Genomic DNA, 24,693 nt, shown 5'->3' with positions numbered 1-24,693 from the left:
TGTTACAGAGCAAACAGAGAGGCAGAGAAAAGTCGCCTCTGTAGAGCAATGCTGAGACACTGCGAGCGTGGGGACAAAAGGGACAGGAGCGAGGGGACGGCGGGGCTGCAGCGGGCGCTGGGTGAAGGTGCGGGGTCCCAGCCCGTGTCCCCAGGCGGGGACAGCCCAGCTCCGGTGCGAGGGGCTCAAACCCTCTCTTCCAAGTTTGTCCTCCCCTCCTTCTCTCCCTCCTCAAGCAAAATGTGGTGAGTAAAATGGATTTTAGGGTTTAACCACCTCATTTTATCCATCCCCGTAATGACAAGGCTCGCAGTATGTAATCTACAGATTACTGCCATTCGAGGGCGACCACAAGTGGCGTAAAAAAAATGAAAATAAAAATATATAATGTATAAATAATCCGTATTTCTGAAAGGACAGAAAGGCAGAACGCAGCCCGTGCCTTCGGGCTGGGAGCGGATTGCCGGGCGCAGACGGCTCCGCCGTGCTTCAGGTGCCGGGACATTAAGGCGCATTAAGGCCAACTTCGAGCAAATGTGGAAGTGCCAAAGGGCACAGAGCAGGGCAGGGCTCTGCCCATCGTCGTTAAAATACGTTCTTTAGGAAAGCTGGGATTTTTTTTTTCTTTCTTTCTCTCTCTCTCTATCTTTTTTTTTTTTTTTTTTTTCCCCTCGAATCAGTGATGTTTGGGTTTGGGCCATCTTTAAACGCTGCCTCCTCCCCGGGTGTATTTTCCTGCAGCATCAATAGGATGCGACTGCAGAGCACTGAGTCAAAGCACCGGGAGAAAGTTGGAGCCGCAGTTTTACTGATACTGAATGCTGGGAGGGAAGAAAGGCACCCAAAGCGAGGAATGAAGAGTAGAACCGATGTGGAAACAGCTTTTCACTTCTCCTCCAAGTGATAATTTTGCTACTGTAAACAAACACTGAAGTTAGAAACAGCTGCATATAGTCTGCTGGGCACTGGGGGTTGGGGGAAGAGAGAAGAAAATGGCTTGTGTCCCCCTTGTTGTCCATGCATGGCACTCAGCCCCTGCCTTTCCCCAAAGCTGGGGCTGATGCTGCTTTTAGCTGTGGAGAGGGGGACAAACAGAGGCATACGAAGAGCATTTCACATGAGCCTATGGAGCTCAGGCAGCTCTGCTGGATCACCAGTGCAACAGGAAACCTCGGGACAGACACAGCCTAATTAACAGTTTTCCATAACTGAAGCGATTTTTAAGAATCCCAGTGGATTAGACCAATATGTTCAGGTGTAAGGCTACGAGGGCCTATAACTCCTTTCGCTATAATCTTATAACCTCCTTACCTAATTCCTTAGATTGCAGATAGGAAGAGTCTGACCCTGGAGGTCGGAGGGAGCTGGGTTTCATTAACCCTTCCCTCCTCGGCCCTGCTCCGGGGTTCACTGTGTTGAGTGAAGGACTGGGAGCAAAGGGAAGGGCTTGGGATGGGGCTCGGCCCAAAGGGGTGCCAGAGCTTCAGATGGTCTCTGCTCCCCCCCAGTCTAAAGGGAAAGGGAGATGGAAAGGGAACTTCTCTGTGTCCCGTGCACCGGGAGGTGCTCACATGTATAGACATTCGGGAGATGATTCTTCCCCTTCAGAGCTTTGCTTTTGTTTTTCTTTTTTTTCTAATTTAAGAATCATTTTTTTTTCTTTTTCTTTTTCTTTTTTTTTTCTTCCCAAACATGAAGGGAATGAAACATGCTGGATACATCAGATATTGCAAAAGGCAAAGCAATCTCCATCTCTGGGACCAGCAGCAATCTCTTTAGCATGTCCATAGGCGAGCTGTAATCTTTAAGGGGAAAAAAAAAAAAAGAAATCTAAGCGAGCTTCTCAGGCTGTATTTGGCTGCTAACACACCTGGTTTATGTTTTAATAGGTAGTTGCATTGTATTGATTCAGGGTACATCATTGATGTTGAAAGTTAATAACTCTCAAATTATATCTATCTGCCTACGTACATAATTGCATACACAGTATAACACTGTAAGAATTTGCATTTTGCTGCACATTCTTTGTTCATAAATCTTTTAACACATTGAATTGTTCCTTTGAAGAAAATGCTATTGAACCACATGTTTAAGGAAAAGATGCTTCTAAACTATATGTTTAAGCAATGAGATTGTTGAGTGAAATACAGGTTTCTTTGTATCTCACACAAACCTTGCCATACGCCAATCTTAACCTGTACATCCGAAATGCCTCTGTGCTTTTTTCCTTCCTCCCAGTCAGAAGGCAGAAATATGTGACCTGCTGAGCGACGTGGGTACTTTTTGGTAAGTATGTTTAGATATGATCTTCAGATATATGTACTGTACTTTCAAATTCTTGGGATGCTAATTGAGCTAGCAAACAACATCCCAGCTGAACGTCTCAGCTCCTTCTCTGTTTAACACGCGCTGAATACAGAGTTATATTGTAGCCATCCATCTAGCAAACAATATAGCCGAGGAGTCAACAACAACGTTAAACCCAGACCATACTTGCTGCCTTATATCAGACTTCTCTTCCTTTTTGTGCTTCTAAAAATGAACTCTTTAAAGAGATTTTTTGATTTCTGAGAGTCATAAAAAATAATCAGCAGGATCAGAAGGGGACAGAAAGTTCCAAACAATGGGTCTAAACATTTCATATTCTCACTTATAATTCTAGCCCGTCACTTGTAAAAAGGAACCATCCCCTATTTATTCTTTGGACGTTTTAAAATACAGAAGGATGGATTATTGAGGCTGGCAGCTCCTATTTTGCAGGGCCTGCCTTTGAGATGACATAAATAGAGCCTGAACTATGAGGAAAAAAAACCAAAACAAAATAACCTCAACAACCCCCCCCCAAAAAAACCCAAATAAAATCCAAACCCTGGACAGGAATATAGACAGACAGTTATAGAACTGCATCTGAACTGAATCATACGTACTGCAATAGGGGATGAGCAGAAAAAATAGATCGCATATTTATAACCTCATAATTAGAATACATCCTTATCTCTCTCTTTTGAAATGTTGCAGCTTTCTTGGAAATATTTTGAGTGCATATTTTAAGCTCCATTCTCCCGAATTGAATTATGATGAGGTGTTTCACCAAGGAGTAAAATACTTGCTTGCAATTTAAGGTTTAAGTTTCAGCCACCTATCCATCTCCGTATCATGTGCTTTGTCTTTTTTTTTCTCCTCGTGTTTGCAGACCTTATGTAAAATGGTGTTTGTTTGTATCAAAATCTAATCTCTCCGTGCAAGAAAACAGTTAACGTTATTCAAAATAACCCCCTGTGTTTGACTGAGGTAAATTGGATGAGAATTTTTCACACGCAAAGAGTTAAAGCTGAACCGAAAACTTTAAAGCAAAGGGATAGCAGCAAAGAGTGAAAAATGGCACGTCTGCTCCCTCTGACAAGCTTGCACTACATCACATGTTAGGAAGCACAGTTTTTTGAATCTAAGACCAGTTTTAGTTTTTAATAGGAAATAATTACATGGAACTTTATTTCCAGAGAGAACATCCCTTCCAGCTACAGTGTTTTGCTTTGATCTGAGCATTAGCTGGTAATAAAATAACCATATTTTGGATCCTAAGCATATTGATGCTTAAAGGAATGTTATGCTTTCAATCAAACTCTAACGTCAGATTATCCAAAGGTATTCATCCTCCTTTTGTCAGAAACCAATTTGTTCTTTTACTCCCGCAGCCCCTCACACGTGTTATTGTACATTTTGTCATTTCGTAGCAGAATTTGCGCTGTCGAGGTGGAAAACTCGTACATGGAGTGAGATCACGTTCCAGCCCAGCAATCTGTGCTGTGTCCCACGCAGCCCCTGCTGTGGCAGTCCCTTATACTTCTACACCTCCATCCCGCCGCTACTGGGATATTTAGTTTAAAATCCCCCATTTTTTTATTGTTTTTGTTATTTTTTACCTGGGGAATCAATCACTGGGACCCATCCCAAACAATTAACCTCCCCTTTATATGACGGACCCAAGCGCAGTGCTTCATAAAGCCATGAAAAGGACAACCCAGACACCAGGACCCGAGCCCAGGCTTGTCACGGAGCATAAAGGGAGAGCCAAGGGGAGGTTTTATCTCTTTGCCCCACCAACTCTCACTAGTTCTAAGTTTCAGTGTGACAATAAACCAGTTTTGATAAGGCAGCTCATGGGTTTCTCTGCCACATAAAGTTTTCTTAATAATAAAAAAGAAGAAACTTTATCCCCGCTAAATTAAAATAGGGCAGATGTTGGATATGGTTCATATTAGCCAGCCCTTCACCCCTTTGCCCCTGGCACTAAAGCCCTGACTCTTGCTTTACTCCATGTCTGTTTCTAACTGGAAGGTATTATTCCTGCCCTCGCTCTCTTCTCGTATTTATTTTTTCAGTGTCTAAAATTAAACCTATTCATTTAGCAACATACGTTCTACTTCGGATTGCTAAACCTGGCCAGAGAGGGGAAACATTTTCCAAAAAGTGATGCACCGCTGACCTTAAAACAAAACACAAGGCAGGGAAAGCTGCTCTTAAAAGGTTTATTTCTAGAGTTTTGTAGCTCTGTTGACGTTACAGGGATAATGGCTGTATTGCGACAGGCTTTCAAGGCCCAAGAGGTTTACGTTTGCTTCTGACCATAAGTATAATAACATTTTAAAGGTGCAGGAAGTCTCATCACTTTTCAGATATTTAAAACAAGAGTGAAAAAAAACCCTTGGGAAACATAGACGATGGTGGGCGGTCCTGCTGAGAAAGAAGGGCACAGACAAACTAAAAAAACAACCACCCCCCCGAAAACCCAAATAAAAATCAATATTAAAAAATCCCCAGCTTTGCCAGCTTTTCCCTGCTAGCTATATGAAAATCCTGGCTATTAAGCTCCTAGGATAGTACAGCTCTTTTCTCCAGGGTTGCAAAGATAGAATTTATTGTCCATTTGGAGCGCTCAATTTTAGGCTAATAAAAGGCCCTCTGTAAGCAGAAATGCCAAAGTTGATGTTTGGCGTAGTTCTCAATGGTGGAGTTTATACAGGATGGGGCTCTGCGCTATTTAGAATTACTCATATCTCAGCAGCTGAAGATGATTTGACATACAGGAGTAAATGATAGTAGGCGACGGCTGGAGGTTAATCAGCCCGCCTTTCTGAAATGGGCATTTGAAAGCAAGAAAAAGTGAAAGCTGCTCTCTCTATCCCTTCCCTTTTCTGAGGCGCTGCTAACTTTTATGATTTTTTTTTTCTCTTTCTCTTTTACTATCTGTCTTTGTGCCTGAGGGCCAGTGAAAGAACACTGCAGATTCTAGATTGCTTTCAGAGTTTCCCTTTGCTGATGATGGATTACCATGTCAATTTAAACGGCATAGGATTAATTTGTTTCAATGATTTCTCTTTAGGCTGAATGCCAGTCTTTTTTTTCTATCTCTCTCCTTGCTCTTCAGAATAATAATAATAATAATAATAATAATAATAATAATAATAATAATAATAATAATAATAATAAATCCTTAAAAACCCCAAACGCTTTTGATATTCCATGTTAAAAAGACAATAATAGAAATAGACAAGTTAGGTGTAATGTTGCAACACAGTTATAGGTTTGAGTGTTTTTATCTCATTTTAAGGGGCTGAAGCATACAGTCAGTCACATTAAAATGAAATTGGATCCAACGTTTATTCAATAAATACTTGTCTTGTAGGTAATCCAGAGCAGAGTGCTTTTGACACATAAGGACTTAATTTGTCTTGGATAACAAGTTATTAATATGGCACATTTAAACTTGCCACCTACAATAAGGTCATTTAGATCTATAATATGGCTCATGAGGGAACTCCATAAAGCCAGAAACAAAGTTAGGGACCGCCCTCGCACGATGCAGCTCCCGAGTCAGCGTGTGGCTCAGGCTTTGCTCTTTCCAGAGAAAGTTCTGAACAGGAGGACTCAACCAAACCCCAACGGTTCACACCTGCTCCTCCCTGACAGGTGAGCAGAGATAGGGAGGGAGGAGGAAAAAAAACCCAAACACACCTTTTCTGAATGAGTAATCTCAAACGCTGTGCTGCATCCGCAGGCAAACTCATTGCAGTGCTGAGTGAAAGAAACAACATTTTGTTCCGAGGGGAAATTCGCCTGCGTTTGCACTCTGCCTTGTCCACGTGCTCTGCGATTTTCTGGCTTTTAATAATAAGTGAGGAAGTTGGAACATAATCCACCCATAAATGTTATTGCTGTAATTTGACTGCGCCGTGTTTGTTCACGCATTAGCCGTATGCGGAAAGAGAGGTGGGGATGTGTGTTGGCGGTCCTCCTGCAGCCTGAACAAACAGAGGTCCTTGGGTATAGATTGGATTTCAGACCCCCAGTACTTTGCAATTGCTTTAAAATTTGGAAAGCTGGGGAGGGGGTGTTCAGTTTCAGACCCGTCCTCACTGAACCATGTCTGCAAGAGTCCCATGGGGACAGGAACCCTTGGGCACGCTGCACAGGACGTGGTTTGAAGCCGGTGATGCCTTCCCTGCACTGCATGTGTGAGCCTTGCTGTGCTGCTGCTTGACGTTAAGTTCTTGATTGCTCTTGCCCTGGCAGATTCTGTCTCTTTAAGTAACTAAATCTCATTTTTAAGCTCTTCCTGGGAAAAGGATGTTACACATGAGTAGAAAAATGCAGGCAAGAAAGGCTAATTGAATGAAAAGGGAGAATTAGGTTAAAAATAGAGTACAATCTAGTATCACATTTTCACTAGTGTAACCTGAAATGAAGGTGTCTCCAAGTCCCTAGTGATGCCAGAGTGTTTAGATGTTGGGCACAGATGGAGACACCTATTGAAATGTGTCTGAAGAAGATTAATAGGACTTGTCAGTGTTGGGAAAGCACTGCTTTGCTGTAAATTTCTACTAGCACAAGATGAATTACCGATGAATGCTCAGTTATCAACCCCATCACTATCATTGGACACTAAATCAAATTGAGCAGTTATCTACAATCAGAAAATTTCTTTTAAAAATAGGCATACACCTTTAGGCTTAAACTCTTTAATAAGACAATAGCCTCTGTGGTATGTGTGTGTTCATGAAGGGATGTAGCTGAAAGTTTCTGCACAAAAAAGCTTCTGTTCTGAAACGAACTCTGAGTTTAGTGTGAAATCAGGCTTGTCGAACAATAGGAGATATTCAGAAATCCTGGTGGTACAATCTAATGTTCTGCCGGGGGCCGGATCCACGCCATTAGATTTTGGATCGGGCCCTATTTGTGAATGGCTTTTTGTCATCGCTGCTTTCTCTTTATTTTTGGTGATGATAAAAAACTTCTCTCTACCTCAAAGACTCAGCATCCTAATCATATATTAATGCAAAATAGCTGTCAAGACACAGGGTGTAAGTATAATGATAACAGCCCCCCCCAACATATTTAGGAAATGACAGCTTAATATAATGAAATACACGATGAAAGAATAAATGAATAAAATTGAAGCTAGGAATATTTCTTTTTAGTCTTTTACAAAAGGGGAAACTGTCACAAGCAAAACTACGGCGAGCGTTCACCAGCCCCGTGGTACCGCATATTAGCTGCATTCACCATGTGACGCCGCTGATGACAATGACATTAAATAAGCACTATATATTTTTAGTTTCTAGGACTTCTCTCCCTCTCACTCAGGCATAGCACTGCTTTATCCAAGGAGATTTATCGCGGCATGTTTTCAGGAGTCAATTTTTCCCATTTATTATAGACAAGGGCAGTCATTTATGTATAGGGAGGGAGACAGGTACAGTGCTGTTATCTGATCGGTGTCCCCGGCACAGCCACCATCCTAATGGATGGTAAATTCCCGCTGTGTGGGATCGGGCCCTGCCTGGGCTCCGCAGCCCAGGAATGCATCCTCCCCATCTCCTCCACATATCTCACCTGTGATGTGTTCTGCTTTGTGAGGAGGGAATAACATGCCACTTACCACAAAGCACGGCTTCAAATCCTTTGTGTGTTTTGCATCCCCAGCTCATTATTTACCACCTTAAAAATGTGACTGGGTAAAGGACAGCAGCTATTATCACCTTTACTTTTACACCCACATTTTTGGGTAGCAAGCACCCCGTATTCGGGCCGGATTCTCACTCATATGGAAGTTATTACCTTCTGGCAGAATGGAGCTGATCTCAGCCAGCCGCAGCCCATGCCCTGCTCACGCGGGCTCTGCAAAGCATCCCCTTGTTCATTTTTTTCCTTTGGAGGGCATGAGTCTTTGAACATGTTTGTTCTACAGAGAGCAGCGGTCAGGTTCTAACTCCATTTTCCTCCCAACAAACACAGGCAGAGAATATTAACAGGGGATATTAATAGAGCTCGGTGCAGCACGGTGCTAGTTAGGTGTAGTAGCTGAGAAATATGAACTAGTGAGCATAATCCATAAACTCCATTTGGTTACTATAATACTCCAATCTGTATTTATTACAACCCCACACTGATGCTTATACAACAGCAATTGCTAGATTTATACACTCTAATGGTTTCACAATAGGAAAAACCTGTGTTCTTTATCTTTCTTTTCCTGTCCAAAATAACCCCTTCTACATATACTTCAGGCTTCTCTGGACCTTGTCTGGGTTTAATCACAGGCTGTGGGACAAAATGTGCATTATTAAGAAATATAAATATTTTCAGAAGCAATCAAAGGGTTGAAAGATTGATTCGGCATGTAGATTGGATTTAATTCGAAGCAGCTTTGTTCTAATGAGTACTACTGGGATACAAAGACAGCAGCCGCTTATGGCCACCAGTTGGGAGCTTGGATTCGCGGCAGTAACCTGTCAAGAATTTCACCCAACTGCCAGGTATTAAACAGCAGAGTGCTGGGGAAGTCGATGTTCAGCCTCCTCCAGCAGAGGCTGGAATAGGATTTCAGAGCTCCTATTTTGCTGAAATGACAATTAAGGATGATTTCTTTGCATAAGAAGGTGATTTTTTTTTTCCCCCTGCAAAAGTGAACTGTAGCTCACTGTTGGCTTGGAAGATCACGTCCTCACTGGGTGAGCCAGCAGAACCACCACGCTTGCCCTTCTTCCCACGGAAAAGCCTGCAGCGTCCTATAAAACATCCTCGAAGAGGAAGCTGAGCAAAACAGGACACTTTGCTGCTTTACCTTCAGATAAAAACAAAACAAAAAAACCCTAAAATTTCAATGTGCGTTGCGGGGGGGGGGGGGGTGGATCACGTCACAGGTACTTGGGGAGCGCAAGACCCTGGCAGCTCTCCTAAATGTCGAGCGTACAGTTGGAATCACAGCACATACAGGATCAAACACCCACTAGTTTCTCTCTCCCCGTAGCCCCCCCTTGCCTACTTTTGTCCATAAAAGCAATAGAAAGAGAGAAAGCTTGAATTTGCTGAACTGTTTCACCCATCCACAGCTGGAATTCCAAAGTGAAATGAAAATGCCTTTAAAATCAACCCTACATGGGAGCCTGAGAGAACAAGTTTTCCTTTGTTGTAGGGTATAGTATTATTTGCTGTAGGTTTTTGATATACATTCTAAATTAGGCCTGCAAAGGAATGCTTCATCTTTAATTCATCACTCTCAGCTGAAAGAGATTAGCAATGTCTAGCACGCACCCTTCGTATGGTGCTGACCTCATCAAGTATGGCCTGAAATTAATTAGCCTCATTCATTCCAAATGGAAAAGGATAATGGAGCTGCATTTTAGAGATGACCATCACAAATTGTATGCAGCATATTTAAAATCCCTCCCCCTTCGCTCCCCTCCCCATTTAAAAAACTATGTAGATTAAAATTCTTTCCAGAACTTGCAGTATGTCAGAGTTATCGAGGCATCGGGAGCAGAAACCACTCTGTTTTTATTTGTGGAACTGGGAGCCACATTTTGTATGTGTGGCTGTAAAAGCGGCGAGTCTGTCTTGATGGCAGAACACCTGGAATTAATTTGATATTTCCAGGTGCTCTGGAAAACCGAGGCATCAAGCACTTGATGTTTAAACATTCTTCCACCCGCTCACTTAAATCAATATGAAAGTGGTGTCCCTTTGTCATTCATACATGCAAAGTGCTAGCACAAACTCCAGCTTGGCTTCAGAGTCCTACATCACTCATAATCTAATTAGAAATCAGAGCAGAGCTGAAGCAGCATTCTTTGTGGATTCTTGGGCAGCAAATAGGGATACTTGTCTTTTGTTTCCCTCCCCGATGGCATTGTTCACAAGCTTTCACACCACATCTCTAAAGGTGGTTAGGTGCCTCAAGATGTTGACAGCCCTGAAGGACAAGATTATTTAGGTATTCAGGTGCCAACCCTGGGTGATTTCAAACAGAATTAAGCAACTGGACGTTACTGGGGGGAGAAATAAAAGAAAAAAAACATCCAATGTGAATGAAAAGCTATAATCTAAAACACAACCAATGTTTTTCCGTGGTAAAATTGCCTGCAGGGTTATTCTGCTGAAGTTTGCTGATTTCACCATGGCCAGCAAGCACCTGGCTTCAGGCAGTGCCTCTGGGGCTGGGCACCGCACTGCTCTCTGCTCTGGTCAGTTTCTCAGGGGCTGGGAACACAGCAAAGAACTCAAGCTTTCCCACAGGATTTTGGAAGATGCCAATGACTCACAGTAGTGAGGACTGGGCCAAAAGCAGATCCAGCCTGGATTCCTCCTTCTGTGCACTCCTCTTGTGAGCAATGACTGCTGATGGACACCAGCGGTGTGGGCTTTTCCCTCTCCCTGCTCCCCACCATCAGACCATCGGGAGGGCCTGAGATAATTGTGTGGGTAAGAGACACGTTTTTCCTCACACCATTGTGCAGATCGCATGCCCAAGGCTGGATACAATGGGAAAAGGTTTTACGAAAATTGACAATTAATTATTTCTTTTTAACACAAATATTTCCCTTCCAAAGACCTCGTTCAGTAATGCTGCCATTGAATCCAGGATTGAGCCCATTATTATTAATCCTAAACGAATTCACATTTGTCTACCATGAACAAAGCTGCTGGCCATCTGATAATCCAAACTTACTCAGGAAAAAAGAATGAGCAAACGTTAGAAGCAGCAGGTGAAATCATACCACAGTTATTAAGGCCTCTTTCAGGGGAAGCATAGGACAGATTAAATTGTTATGTTAGGCCATGTTGTGAGACCACGTCAATTTTGTTTGAGATCTTATCTTAGCTCAGAACTGTTTCCTCCTAAATTAAACCAAATGCTGAAGACATGAGAAGCATGTTGAACCAAAGATTCAAAACTTTGGGTTTAGAAGCCTTCCGATCTTTTGTCCACACAGTATCAAGTTTTAGAGCTGCTGAATATTAAATAATAATGATTATCTTCAATTCGCATAAATTCATTTGTCATGTTGCAACTCTGGCACAGATTTTCCTCACTGTTTTTTTTGCAACAAGGTGTTGATTTTACCTGAAAGCTGGTCTCATTTGCCACAGATCTTACAGACTGTGAACCTAAGCTAATATTAAGCCCCATGCACTAACCAGACGTGGTCATTCATTCTGTCCCTGGTGCTGTTAATCTCCCTTTGCCAAACACCATTGTCCAACACACAAACAAACAGAATTTTACAGTCAGAACGAACAAACTGAACTGGCACTTTGTCCAGCTGTTACTGTGCACAAGCAGTTTTTGAGATTCAGAAATGTTGTGTAATTCACCCGGGATAAGAAATCAAATTTAAAAATGAGCTGAATAGATATTTTCAGAAATAAGTAAGTTTCCAAATAAACCAGCTTTTTAGCTCAGCCTTTTCTATGTTAGCACTGTAAATCAATAGAGTCTGCACTCAGAAGAACCCAGATGAGTTTGAATTGTCATCATTAAATACTGTCCTATTTCTCCCAACTCAGCCAAACTAGGAGTCTCACTCCTGACACAGGACTTTCCTCAACTAGGGACAACTTACTAACTGCCTACAGCAATGATTTAGGCTCCAAGCGGTTCCATATTTTTTTAGAAAACAAACCATTACCAAAAGGCACAGCGCACTTCATCCCTGGTGTCAGAGCACTGCACAGATGGAGTAATAGAAGAAATAATATTATTTAGCTGCTTCTAAAGACAAACATAATGATCGTACATTAAATAATGTGAACTACTCAGCTGGACTTCCAGTTACCTACATGCAAACTGTGTTCATCCATCACTTCATTCACCTCAGCTGTAACCACTGGTCAATGCCCAACTGGTGGGTATTGACACTGAGCTGTACATTTGAATGGGAAGAAAAGGGGAGTGCAAAGCTGTATATTAGCTGAGTACGATACCATTACCAGCCTGAATTTGTCGATGACACCAGGCATTAAGCAAGTAAATCTTTACCTACCGAAGTAACAGTTCACTTGCTTTCAGGAATGACATCCAGAAGGTCCCTATGCACTGCTTGGAAGTTCGGAGCGCAATATACTGATTCAAAATGGAGGCTTAGTTTTACTGTGATAAACTATAATTGTTTCTTATTTTAGTCTCATTGTAAATGTTCAAGAGTGTTTAAGTTTGGTCTCTATGGCTGGGAGCTAGATCTTATCCATGAATTTGGGTGACTTCCATTCTCATCTAGCAAAGACCAAGGAGGTGCTCAATGGTACCACTGGGGGTTGGTGTGTAAGGTCAGGACCTTCTGTGAGTTATAACTTGCTCCTATTTGCATCATATATCAGCTACCTATAGTAGTTACTCCTAACCTGCTGAACATTACATATCCACACATACACAGTGAGCACACGTGCTGGAAAACTTAAGTATATTCAGTAGTCACTTCTGCTTTTTATCCCAGATACGTTATTTGGCTCTCCTGTAAGATTTTCTTTCCATACATCCTAATGCCACCATCCTTTTCTTGTAATAACAACATAAATTAGTACTCTATAGGTGTAATTACAATAAGAGTTATTTTACTGAAAATACTAGAAGTCCATAACCTGCAATTCACTTTTTCTGATACTCCTCTATTCTAACACTAGACATGTTATTTTAAACTGCCTAGGACCTGAAAGCTAATTTTATATAGTGATATGTAATAGCAATGGAAGCTAAGCATCCTCCTTAGCCCAGGTTTTAGAGCAAGGTTGCATTTCTTCACCAATTGGTGCTCATTTTGCCTACAGATATCATACCTGCCATGCTCATTATGGTTGCAGTATGAGAAATAAACAAGAGGAAGAATGATTTGTATTTATTTGTTTCATTTAAGGCAAGAGTCTGTGAAAACTTAATTGTTACTAGCCTGGAATAAATAATCTCTTGCACTATTCCATGGCAGATTCGGGGGGAACAAAAGTATTTGTGCCCTCTACCATGAATCTGCCATGCTTTTCGTGACACCAGCTACCCTTCTCTTACAGAAAGGAACTATCCCAAGACAGCGTGCTTATGGGGACCAAACGTGAAGACAGAGTTGATGGATCTGGAGCCCTGACTGCTGCCCGGCAATGGCTCAGCATGGACTGTTCTCATCCTGGCTGCTCTTCAACAGTGCTTCAAGCTGCACAAAGACTCAAGAACCAAGCCAACACCAAGAGCATGACCAGGAATCTGAGAATCAAGCCAGCACCAAGTGCATGACCAAGTGTTTACTCCTCTTCTCGACCATACCTGAAACACAGTGTGAACTTTCATTCTGTGCTTCTGCAGGTAGGAGCACTTTGTTCTGGCTCACATCATTGTGTAGGCCCACTCTAGTTTACATGCTTTAGTGTTAGCAATGAGCAAGTCAGTGATGCTAAAATAATCAATGAAAACCTCTGTCCTCTTCTAGAACTGACATTGTTTCATCATTTTCTCTCCATTTTCTGGATAAATGCCTTCAGCACAAGAAGGGCATGCTGGCTCACATCCCACTTGATATCTGAAAAGAACAAACTGACAAACATTTTTTAATATGCTGCTGCTTATCAACATCCCAGTGAATAAAGCCTGAATGATATTTCCCTTTAGTTATTCATATGTGTACATGGATATGCTGATAAACTGCCACTTAGTCCAGAGGCTGTACAGAAAAAAATTGCCAGATAAAATACAATATTCCTAGTGAAAACCTTTATGGAATATGTTCCTGCCCCAAGCTCCTACTGGGAGATGCACAATAATGCTCCCTGAGACCTGGCAACCCTTCTACGTGAGCATATGGTCTGCTCAGCTCTTGCAGTACCACTGCACAGCGAGAGAACACACAGCAAAGTCAGAGCAAGCAGAGGGCTGCTTAATTGCATGGATTCTATGGCTACATCAAACTTTTCCAATACTTCAGGAAAGGATTCTTTTTCTCTGCTATCTAAGTGAGCACTGTTTGCAGAAGCAGGAGAGAGCAGAGACAATCTCTTTGGGGCTGAGGGAGTTCACAGCCATCTCCTACAAAGCCAGTGCTGCTGTGCAAGGGTCCTGCCTGATGTGTCAGAAGTTGTGTTTTCTGATGGCACTACATTGCCTCCATCACTTTTTTGTCTTTAGGTGCTATGTAATTTGCTCAGTAAATGGAACAATGAGAGGGACCTGAAGGTAAAAATCCCACTGCTGATGTAGACTGGTGCAGGGCAAAACATCAGCTGCAGTCACTGTGTTTCTGAGGGAGTCAGCAAAGCCAGGCGAGTCAGTGCTAACAAGCAGATCTCGTCCTGCCTCCGCTTCTCGCGCTGGCAGAACGCTGTGCTGAAATCACTGCAGCAGGGATCGGGCCAGGAATGAGCGGCTGAGTTGCAAAGCAAATTAATTCCTGCCAAAAAAGTTCAGCTATGCTCAGAAGTATGTAAAGTGTCTGATTTGAGAAGTGTCAAGTAGCATTTGTGACCAATTAACCAAGATGAAGGGGGCAGAGCTATGTTTATATGTACTAATCTTCAGCCAAAGTTTGAAAACTCCAATTCATGGACACGCATCAAATTTCCTTTCCAGGCTTGGCATTTGCCTGTACGCACGCACACACATTGCTTGGGGATGACAGGAAAACATGATTACGACTTGCAAATAATACAAATAAAAAAAAAAAATAGTGAGGGGAGCTGCCATGCAGCAGCAGCATGGTAATTAAGCCTATCCTGTGATAAGTGGAAAAAAATCACAGACCGCTGTATGAGTAAAATAGCTTTATCTGCTGAGCTGAAATATTACGGGTGATGTGTCTGCATTGTTATTTTTCCACAACCTGAGAAGCCTTGGGAAATGATCTACACAAAAGAATATGAACTGAAAGCTGCCTCTGCCATCCTCTGTTTAATTAACACAGGTATACCAGTTTAATGCAATTAATCAAGATAGTAGGGATTAAACAGTAACTCACAGCTGAACACGACAATGTTATCAATTCTACAGTGCAAAAGGGCTGGAAAAAAATGACTGGTGACTAGAAGCACTGTGGGCAAGAACAAGCTGACTGGAGTTTTGGGTGGGTTTCAGAGGTTTATATTGATCTATTGAAATTTAAGAGTTGTTGATTTTTCATGTGGCCAAGCAGTTACCCGCCTTGCCCTTCCCTTTCCCCTTACAGACCTTCCAGGGTAATCCCCTGAGTGGCAGCAACTCTTACAGTGATTCCTCTCTCTTCTAACAGGTTCCTGATGCCAAAGGTCTGACCTTACAATGAGCAACACACGGGGTGAGATCGGGCACTGCACTGAGCTTCACACACAGCTATTTTGGTAACCAGAACTGTGTAGTCAGGATAGTATGAGCACAGAGAAGGATTTAGCAGGATATTAACTCTATCAGTGCTGTGTCCCTATACAGGTTCCTGTGTCTATTTCAGATCATAAACGCAGATTTGCAGAACTCTTTGTCTGCAGGACAGACTCAGCCTGGCTTATTACCACACCACTGCCTTCGCTAATGCACATACTACCAGCTCTGATGCACTGGGACCACCACTGCTGGGTAAGAAGTTGGCTACGTTTTCTGGGGTCACTCTCTTGGCTTAAGAATGTTAAATTGGGTGACAATGAGGAGTAACCACGTCCCTTTTTATGGTTAAGTTGACACTTGCCTTCTAGTAAACAGATGCAGCTATGACCCTCCTCATTTTGCACAGGTCACCAAACAACCCTGGAATGGGAAAGGTTATTGGCCATTTACCAAACTCTGTTTGACTTGGGTTCATGGGTGAGAGATGAAAGTGCTATACTGCATTACCCATACCCAGGGCCAGCCAGGCTCCCTAAAGCAGTGTTTTATTTCACAAAGCAACTGCTGGCCCATGGGAATCCAAGAGTTAAGGAAGAGAGGACACAATTTCAACTGCAAATGCTTCCTTAGGGCAGACAACTTAAAGCAAGGATAAAACTCCTTGTTTCAGTGCTGCTCCAGTACACTTAATAATTAGCATGCTTCTCCTATAACAAATCCCCCTTCTTCCCACCAAAAATTCCATTGGACTACTTGTGGTGTTTCAGTCTCTGTCCTGTTTCACTCCATCTCTCTGGGAGATGCTCCACCACTGCGGCAAGCCTGGACCAGCTGCTTGCCCATGAACACCTTCTAACTGCTTCAAAGACCAGTCATGGTGTGCCTTGCCTGTTACCCAGATGAGACAAGCAGTCTCAGGATCATGCACAAGCCATTCTCCCGATCTGAGCTACCCAAACATTTTGAATATCCCAGTGCTGAGATGGTGACAGAGCTTCTTGGCTCCAGAGAAGCAGTCCTTGCTACTGGAATAGTTAAAGTCCTGCCTTTTACAGATGATAGGTGCAATGCTTAATGCTGCAGTGGTTACAGGAAGGAGAACATCTGCTCAGATCAACCAAGAATTTAACCTGGACTCATGCTGAATTTCTTAAGATCTCAAAATCCCGTATTGTTCCAAATTCATTGGCAATGATCATAATCCTCTTTTGCTTTTCTCCCTTCCTGTTCTAGTGCAAACCATGAGACATTCAGAAGTTGCATTTGTTGTTTGATGCTATTACATCACTGTGGCAATAATGCATCTTCTCAGTCAGTTCTGTTTTTCCTCTATTTTCTCCTTAATTTAATAGCCAATTTCCAGTCTGATTATCTTGCCTAGATCCTGCCAACAACCAGGGAACAAGCGCAAGCCAGCAGAGAAAATGAACGAGCAGAAGGTAGGTGAAGACTGATAAATGCAGGCCATTCATGTGACAGGATCTGATTCATTTTCATGCCAGGGAGATTTTTAAATGGGACTTCTCCCAGCGGAGGGCTCACACTGCTCAAGGCCTGCTTCACTATAAAGACAACACATAATTATTCAGGCCTTATGATTACTTTTTATTACTAGTTTCCCAGTCACAGGGAGCGAGGGCGGAGGTGAGCTCAGGACCCAGTTTACTACCATGCACTGTACAGACTGTACAGTAGGAGCCCTATAAAAGGTGCTAACTGTCTGCTTTATGGGGTCAACAAATGCAGCTAGGCTGACGGTTGAAGTGAGTGGTCCAAGACTGCAGATCCCATCAGCAGCAAAGCTGAGGACCCAGCCCAAGCCTCTCTACCCCCAGCTCTACTAGTTCAGACACTTTTTATTTTTACATCTACTTTGAATCACCAAAATGATAAATTGAGTAAGTGCTATGTCCTTTGAAACACTGTTTATTGTATTTATAGAAAACATTTTGTTTACTCGGGCTAGTGGAGATTGTTAAGTGATAAATTCATCAGGAAAAAAATATAGGTTGGGTGCGACTGAGAAACTTGTGCTGTATTCTGCAGTACCAGGATCCTGTGCCATCCTATCCTCTGCTGTCAGGTTGGGGTCACAACTGCCATTTGGAAAAGCAACTTCCATGGAGATGTGAACGGAATACGATTACAACTCTGCGTAAGTGGATTTTTGTTCAGTTTTAGTTTTATGTGATTTATAGTCTGCACAAAGTCTGCTGCTAATCCCAGCCTCATCATGAAATTGCATTTGACCACTACTTGTTCAATCCCATAATTGCGTACCTGTGTACCATACCATAGCAACACCCACTCTATTTATATATTAAAATTATTTTACCAGGTCAGCCCTTTGACATTTCACATTTCTTTCGTAAAGGATTCTATAACACACATCAGTTGTGCTATCTCTCTACCTTCTGATCAGTTGGGAGATTTCCTTAAGGATATTTTAACTTATTGTAGCATTTCTCTACTTTCTTATTTGAGTAATAGAGGCTTTCACAAACATATTAAGACCTAAAAGCAACTCTCAAAAACCAAATGGATACTCATTATCATTTTCTCTTTAGTATTTGCAAGTTCTGGGTTATCTTATGCAATTTTTACATGTTAGCTAGTGTCCTACCCTTTGGTAGTTTTGTTCAGTTGCAGAAGATAGTGATAATGGACAGAAGTGTGTTCATAGGTTTCTTTACAGATGAAATCAATGAAATGTCCTGAAGTCTGGTAACTACTCAATACCAGTGTATATGGCCCCCTTTGCTCCTACTGCTGCTTTGAACCAATTTATTTAGTCATTTTGACTTTACTCAGATGCATTCCTTCCTGCTGCAACAGCAGTTACACAGGATGTTTGAAACCATGCAGTCATTTCCATTCTGGATTTCGTGAGGATTTATTCTTGTCTGAGTGATGAATCATCCATACAACCCTCTGTGGATTCCAGGTGAGTTACTCACACTAGGTGCTTCCAAGTAACACACAGAGAGGTGCTGAGAAAATGACAAGTCTCTGCCCAGTCAGAAAGCTCAGCAAAGGTAGATCAGAGAAAAATGCCCATAAAATGTTTCTAGAGGAAACCCACGGCCAGAAAGCTTCTGCCTTCAAAAAAGCATGACAAGCAGGGAGTTCTTGCACTACTGACTGACCAATGGCTGCTCCCTGTCCTCAGAAATAGATCAGGAAATAACTGAAAGTACCTGGAGATATCAAAAGGATAATTAAGTTTCATTGTGAGAATAAGAAGGTAATCTGTCCAGACAAATCTAGGGCCTAGTATTGAAAACTGTAGTATCTGAATATAAAAAAATGAGTAATTTTGAATAAAGATGTCTATCAGGACTGTAAATTCAGAGAGTAAAAAAGTAGCCTTGCCTAATAGACCATCTCTCCATCTTCCTCTAACTCATTTTCTTGTTCTATTTCTTCCTTTTGTGTTCTTGCAAAAAACACATGTAAAATCTAGTACTGAGAATGCTTTAGCTTCATTTCAACCATTTCTTCTCAAAAGGTTTTGTTCCACTGGGAAGATTCCCCCTAGCCCAGCCACAGTGGAGGAAGGCTTGCAGAGCCACTTCACAGACAGAACAGCTGTATTTTGAGGGGTTCTCCAAAGCAGTCAGGACCCTGCTCTTGTGGAGCTCTCGAAAATGCTTTTGAACCGGCATGAGAAATCACCTGGGACCCAGAGCAGAGCACAGGGCGCATAGGACAGTATTTCCTCTGTGCCTTTTTTGCTGAGCAGAACTGCTGCACTATAAACAAACGTGAGTTTTGCCTCATTCTTAGATAGTGTGAGTTATGAAAGCCCACTCCAGACATAATGAATGTATAGATCATTTTGACCAGATCATAATCTATAAGTAAATAATGTTCTCTGAAAACGTATAGGTGAAATAAAGAACTTGCTACTATTGCTCTATTGGTATCAGGGATTACTGATGAGGCCAACATAGGTCTGAGTCTCTGTGCTGGTGTTTATATACAACGCAGAACTAACGACAGGGTTTGGCTAGCAAATTCCATCCCAGATTGGGACATTCAGGGATTATACAGCTGCAAACAGAACCTGAACCTATACAGAATTTATCTGTCTACAGACTTTATCACAAGCCCCAGTCTTAGATGAACCGGCAGACACAAAACATTTATAAAACTCCTCCATTAGGCACCCCTGATTTTGGTAGTGATTATTAATAAGCAAATCCCATAGCAATTTTCAAAAGGAGCAGGACTCTGGTGCACCTAGGCTAACACCTATGACTTCACTGCACAGAGTAAGCCTGAGGACGCCACGCTGAGGACCCAATAGCTGGCTGCTGTCATGGTCTCTACCACGGGAGAGCTAGTTTTAAAGAAGATGGCACTTAAGTGACATCTGTGTGACATGTGCTGCCCTGTCCAGAGACTGGACTCCATGTATTTTGCCCTAAAACTAGAGAGGAAGTCACTGGGAAAAAAAAAAAAAAAAGGGAAAGAAACACGAGGGAATAAAAGTACTTTTGAAAGAGAAGAAATCTACATTTCAATGAAAATCCTTTCAAGGCATTTCAAATAAGAGTCTGAGAGAAATAATTACAAAGTTTGGAGAGAAAGAACGTTAGCTTTGATATCTTTTTCTTCTATGAAGCAATTAAAATAAGCAATTTTTCAAATACTAAGCAGAAAATTACTAATGGCTGAACCCAAAAGCTTTCATTTCCTTCTTGGGGCCTTTATTCTTCTAAAAAAAGACAAAAAATGTGAAGGTGGTTTTCCAGATAGATTAATGCATAAAGCAGTCGCTAGTTGGATGTCATAAAAACTACAGCAGCATAGAATAGCTGAGATTAAGAGCTAGATCTAAATCATGCAACAGTCCAGTTAATATCAATGTCTAATTAAGAAATGCATAAGAAGTCTGTAATGTTGATTTGATGGAGAAAAACTCTAATAGGGTTTCTTTTGGAATTTTCCATTTCAATTGCTGTGTAGACTTTTAATGGATGTCCTCTCCAGTCTTTGGTATTAGCAGGAATCATCCTCAAATTAAAACCAGGGCCTAAAATGGAACACAGGTAGACAAATTAGCTTGTCTGGGAAGCAGTCCAGATAGCATGACAATGTGAGCTCAAGCAGAAATTTTAGTACAAATAAAAGAGAACAAATGTCTCAAATCTGGTGTGGAAACCCTATCTGCTTATCGTTTAAACAATTTCAAACCCTGTAATTTCAAACAATGCAATGTAACCTGTTTCCTCACCTCCCTCAGCCTGCCAAAACGTGACAATTCATATGCAGAAAGCCACAGACCATTAAGAATTATTAATTAGCCATTTTGAATTGGATGACCTGCCATAGCCATGTAGACTTTCTGTAGCCATGCATATTACTGTCACCTAAAGGTGGGCTCTTTTTGGCTTGTAATGGCATTTAGAACACATGGCTCCCTATCACTACCAATGTTGCAATTAGTTTCCCACTCCCTTCTAGGTAACTAACACTCTCAAACTTTGAGCAAAATGAAACTTGTGGCATCTGTCCCAGATTATCCAGGTTGTTTGGTCTCTAGGTATGAAAGGAGAACTGGTTTTACATTGTGTGTCACAGATACCCTGAAGTTGTTAAGTTACAAGCAGTGTAACTGCTAGCACGCATAAATCCTCACAGCAAAGAGGGAGAAAGCATAGCACTGGCTTAAAGCAGCAGTGTATTTGTTATCTCCACTTTGTTGTTGACCCAACAAATCCGGGGGGAATTATCTCAAGAATCCAGGAAGACAGCAAACTCGAAATAACCTCTATGACCTAAGGAGCAGGCACACTAGGGAGTCATTTTTAAGTTCATTAGAGCACATTAAAATACAATACACTGACCACGGTAAAGGCAAAGCATATTATTCCTTCTGCCCACATATTTCTTTCAAGTACTAAATCCATCTAGAGTCCTTTCAGAATCATACCATAAAGCCTTGCCACTTCACTTTACCAACAAAGTGGAAAAGACCAGAGGTAATATCAGAACAACAGTGAAAGTTTGGCACTTCCAAATTGCTGTCATTGCCTGAAATGTCACAGTCTAAATCCTTATCTGGCATTTTTCCATTGATCAATGAGGCACAGATGCTTCATATTAAAAAGCGATACCATGGGACTTGGGGTGCCCCAAGGATTTTTCTCCTTGAGCAAGGGAGCTCTGACATTCTCAGCAAGGCACCCACCCTCTGAATGATCAGGGTTTAATGATGTGACATTCAGCTCATAAGAGGAGTCTGATTTTCCACAAATAATTCCGCTGGACTGTATGATTGGGGAACTACCAGGTTTTTCAAATTAAAATGAAGCACAGCTTTTGGAGGATGCTTTCCCTGCAAGACTGGATTTATGCACTATGTAGGAAATAAGAGCATGAAACTGGCTGCCTTCTGCAAAAAATACACAACAGAAAAAATAAACAAACCTTAACTTGCCCAACACACTTGAGAGCTACAGATTTCCTTACTGCTTTACTAAAGGAGAGGACAACTTCTTCTTTCCTCCATAAAACTATCCTTTCAGACATTACTACAGTCATGACTTCACTGCGGTTCCTGGATTCTTTCTGAAAAAATGGAATGAACTAATACACCAGTGATCTCATCAAAGCGTAAAGGACATCTTATACAGGAGGAAAAAGAATATCTGGGGAACCTCAGTGCTCCATCTGCATAAAGACAGTAGAAAAAGGACTGTCACATTGGAGAGAATGAAAGGTTCAATGCCGGAGACACACTTTTCCATCTTATAAATAACTAGGATTCCTCTTACTTATCACACTTGCCATCCTTCTAGCTGTCCCTACAGGTGTTCTTTTTTCTCCTGCCTTTATCAATACCTTCTCTTGTCTCTTCTGTGCTTTTCATACATGTTTTAACACACTTGATTACTCTCTGAATCATACACACTACTGATCTCAGCTACATTCAAAATACATTTTTAGGATATGACATAGTGCTGTTACACAAATATTCACAAACTTCATTCATAGCTTAGGTAGTTCTGGCTAAAGACTTGTTTCTCCACATTCACATAGTTCTGAGGCCAAGGAGTCCTAGGTTATGGGAGCTCCCATCTATTTTGGGGCCCTGGTACCTTCTGGCAGTAATCAGTAGGCCAGGCAGGGAGAGATGCTTTGTTTTCTTTGGTTGGACTATCTATTAAAGAGTACTGGTAACTGAGACTTCCACCATGTTTTTCAAGCAGAGGCTGAAAACAAGGAAGTCTGCAGAACCCGAGTACAGCATTTATGATGCAATCTTATCTCTTGCACCCACAGGTGCACCTCACTCTGGCCTGAGATCACATGTTAAGTGATGCAACAAGAAAGTGGTTTCCTCACCCCACAGCTGAATGTCACGTAGCTGCCCTGGGTGCATGTCAGTGCTCTGCCACATCTCCATTCCTCCAGGAGCATAGTGCCAGCACAACCCTTTTCCCATCCCATCACCATCGCCCACTTCCTGATTGATGCAGGCTTGGCAGGAGGAGACAAACCTACTCCTTCCTACCTGCAGCACTGCTCAGCCAGGAAAAAGCCATGGGGCTTTCCCTGCAGGGCAGGAGGCTTCAGAACGGCCATCTGGTAGACACTGACACAAACCACCAGACCTATCAAGCAGAGGTTAATTCCCCACACTAAAACATTCTGAGATAAAGGGTGGCCATGACTTTCTACTCACCAAATGTGATATGTTTCACCTAGATGAGGCTGAGCACAACCAGCCTCAGATGCTCTGTAAGAGAACCCCACCACTGATTAGTGGGATAGTACCATGCATGCCACAGTGTTCCAAATGGCTCAAGGAGCAGTGTGTGGAACCAGCAGGTGAAAATCTGTGCCTCCAGGCAGAACCCAGAATAAGCTTCTCAGCACCAAGGTGGAAGGGAAAACTTTAAGACTGCTCTTCCCCCAGGTTTTCTAGGCCAGCTCAGCCGAGGCTGAAGGAACAGGGACAAGCTCTGCTCCACGTTCCTTGCTCTATTGACCGTGAAGAAGCCGCAGGAGTCCAAATCCAGACTGGCCCATCCGCTAAATCTGTATAAACTATATTGTATTTCTCAACTACAGATAAAACCAATGGTCAATTTTAGCCAAACCATCACTTCTGCCAAAAGAATGAGAAATTCCTTGAGGTAGGCTTCCTTGGATGTAATTAATTCTTCCCAGGCTAAAGCAGGGTTATAGCTAATACATCTGAGTCACAATGTAGATTTGCACTTTACCTATTAAACATGTTTGTGTCCAAAATATAGATTCTATTCCTAACATCACTTACATCTTTACAACTTCTACGTGAGGGGCAGGTGTGAAAAGCTAAGTGATTGAGACTTCTCTCACTGTCAGCAGGAAAGCAACATGAAAAATACTTGATTTTCAGAGGGGGGGTCACCAGCATCCCCATGGGCACATCTGTTTTGTTAAATAAAACTCCAGAGATTTGAAAAACTCCAATGTTCATAAATTGAGTTGAGATTACTGGGCCCACACAAGATATCATTTGACCTACTCATTTAATAGGCAGGTCACCATTTACTCTCTATACAAAGTATTTGCTCTTTTACACCAGGCAGCATCACACCAGTCCTCATATGTGGGTACTTGTGTATTAATAAAGGACAAAAAGCTAAGAGAAGTTACAAGAGAACTCAGGATACCAACAGGTCAAAAAAGAGCCTAATACATTAAGTAGCTTCAGAAAAATGCTAATATTCAATATTTCCCTGCTTAGACTGTGCAGCTGTTGAGATGAGACTGCCTGAGCAGAGCTTCCAGAGGGACATCCCTGAAGCCTTGCACAGAGCCATCCACTTTTGGTTTTGATGATTGCAAGTATTTCTACTACTACCTTTCTTTCTACACCTCAGAAAAAGTCTTCTGATTGTAACATGCTTGCACTTGATGCCTTAGATAGTGGTTCTTGCTCTGTGACCTCTGCTGCATAGTGCTTTCTGCCTTATACAACATACATGAGGTAAATGCTAGTCAAATATATCTCAATTCTTTCTTGATTTCATCTGATCTAGAAATGCCTTTTAGATATCTACAATAAAGATTTCCAAAGACTTCTT

General features: G+C 42.0%; 2 long non-coding RNA genes across 3 annotated transcripts in view; one reads left to right on the top strand and one right to left on the bottom strand.

The window, feature by feature from the left end:
- The window catches only part of LOC107054251, a 30,187-nt gene extending 5,497 nt beyond the window's left edge, over positions 1–24,690 (top strand). Inside the window, exons 2-8 of one of the 2 annotated variants that reach the window (XR_006931067.1) lie at positions 2,243–2,286; positions 13,342–13,630; positions 15,543–15,630; positions 15,738–15,862; positions 16,963–17,049; positions 17,657–17,765; positions 18,446–24,690. This is a non-coding gene — a long non-coding RNA (uncharacterized LOC107054251). The remainder of the gene's footprint in view (positions 1–2,242; positions 2,287–13,341; positions 13,631–15,542; positions 15,631–15,737; positions 15,863–16,962; positions 17,050–17,656; positions 17,766–18,445) is intronic. The other variant, XR_005862681.2, reaches the window with a different exon arrangement.
- Positions 1–24,693, bottom strand: part of LOC121111590 — a 41,761-nt gene that overhangs the window by 852 nt on the left and 16,216 nt on the right. The gene's annotated exons all lie outside the window — the stretch shown is intronic.

Source organism: Gallus gallus, chromosome 10, assembly GCF_016699485.2.
Source record: "Gallus gallus isolate bGalGal1 chromosome 10, bGalGal1.mat.broiler.GRCg7b, whole genome shotgun sequence".
Taxonomy (NCBI): domain Eukaryota; kingdom Metazoa; phylum Chordata; class Aves; order Galliformes; family Phasianidae; genus Gallus; species Gallus gallus.
The sequence above is the reverse complement of the archived record's forward strand: the minus strand, read 5'-3'. Positions and strand labels throughout refer to the sequence as shown.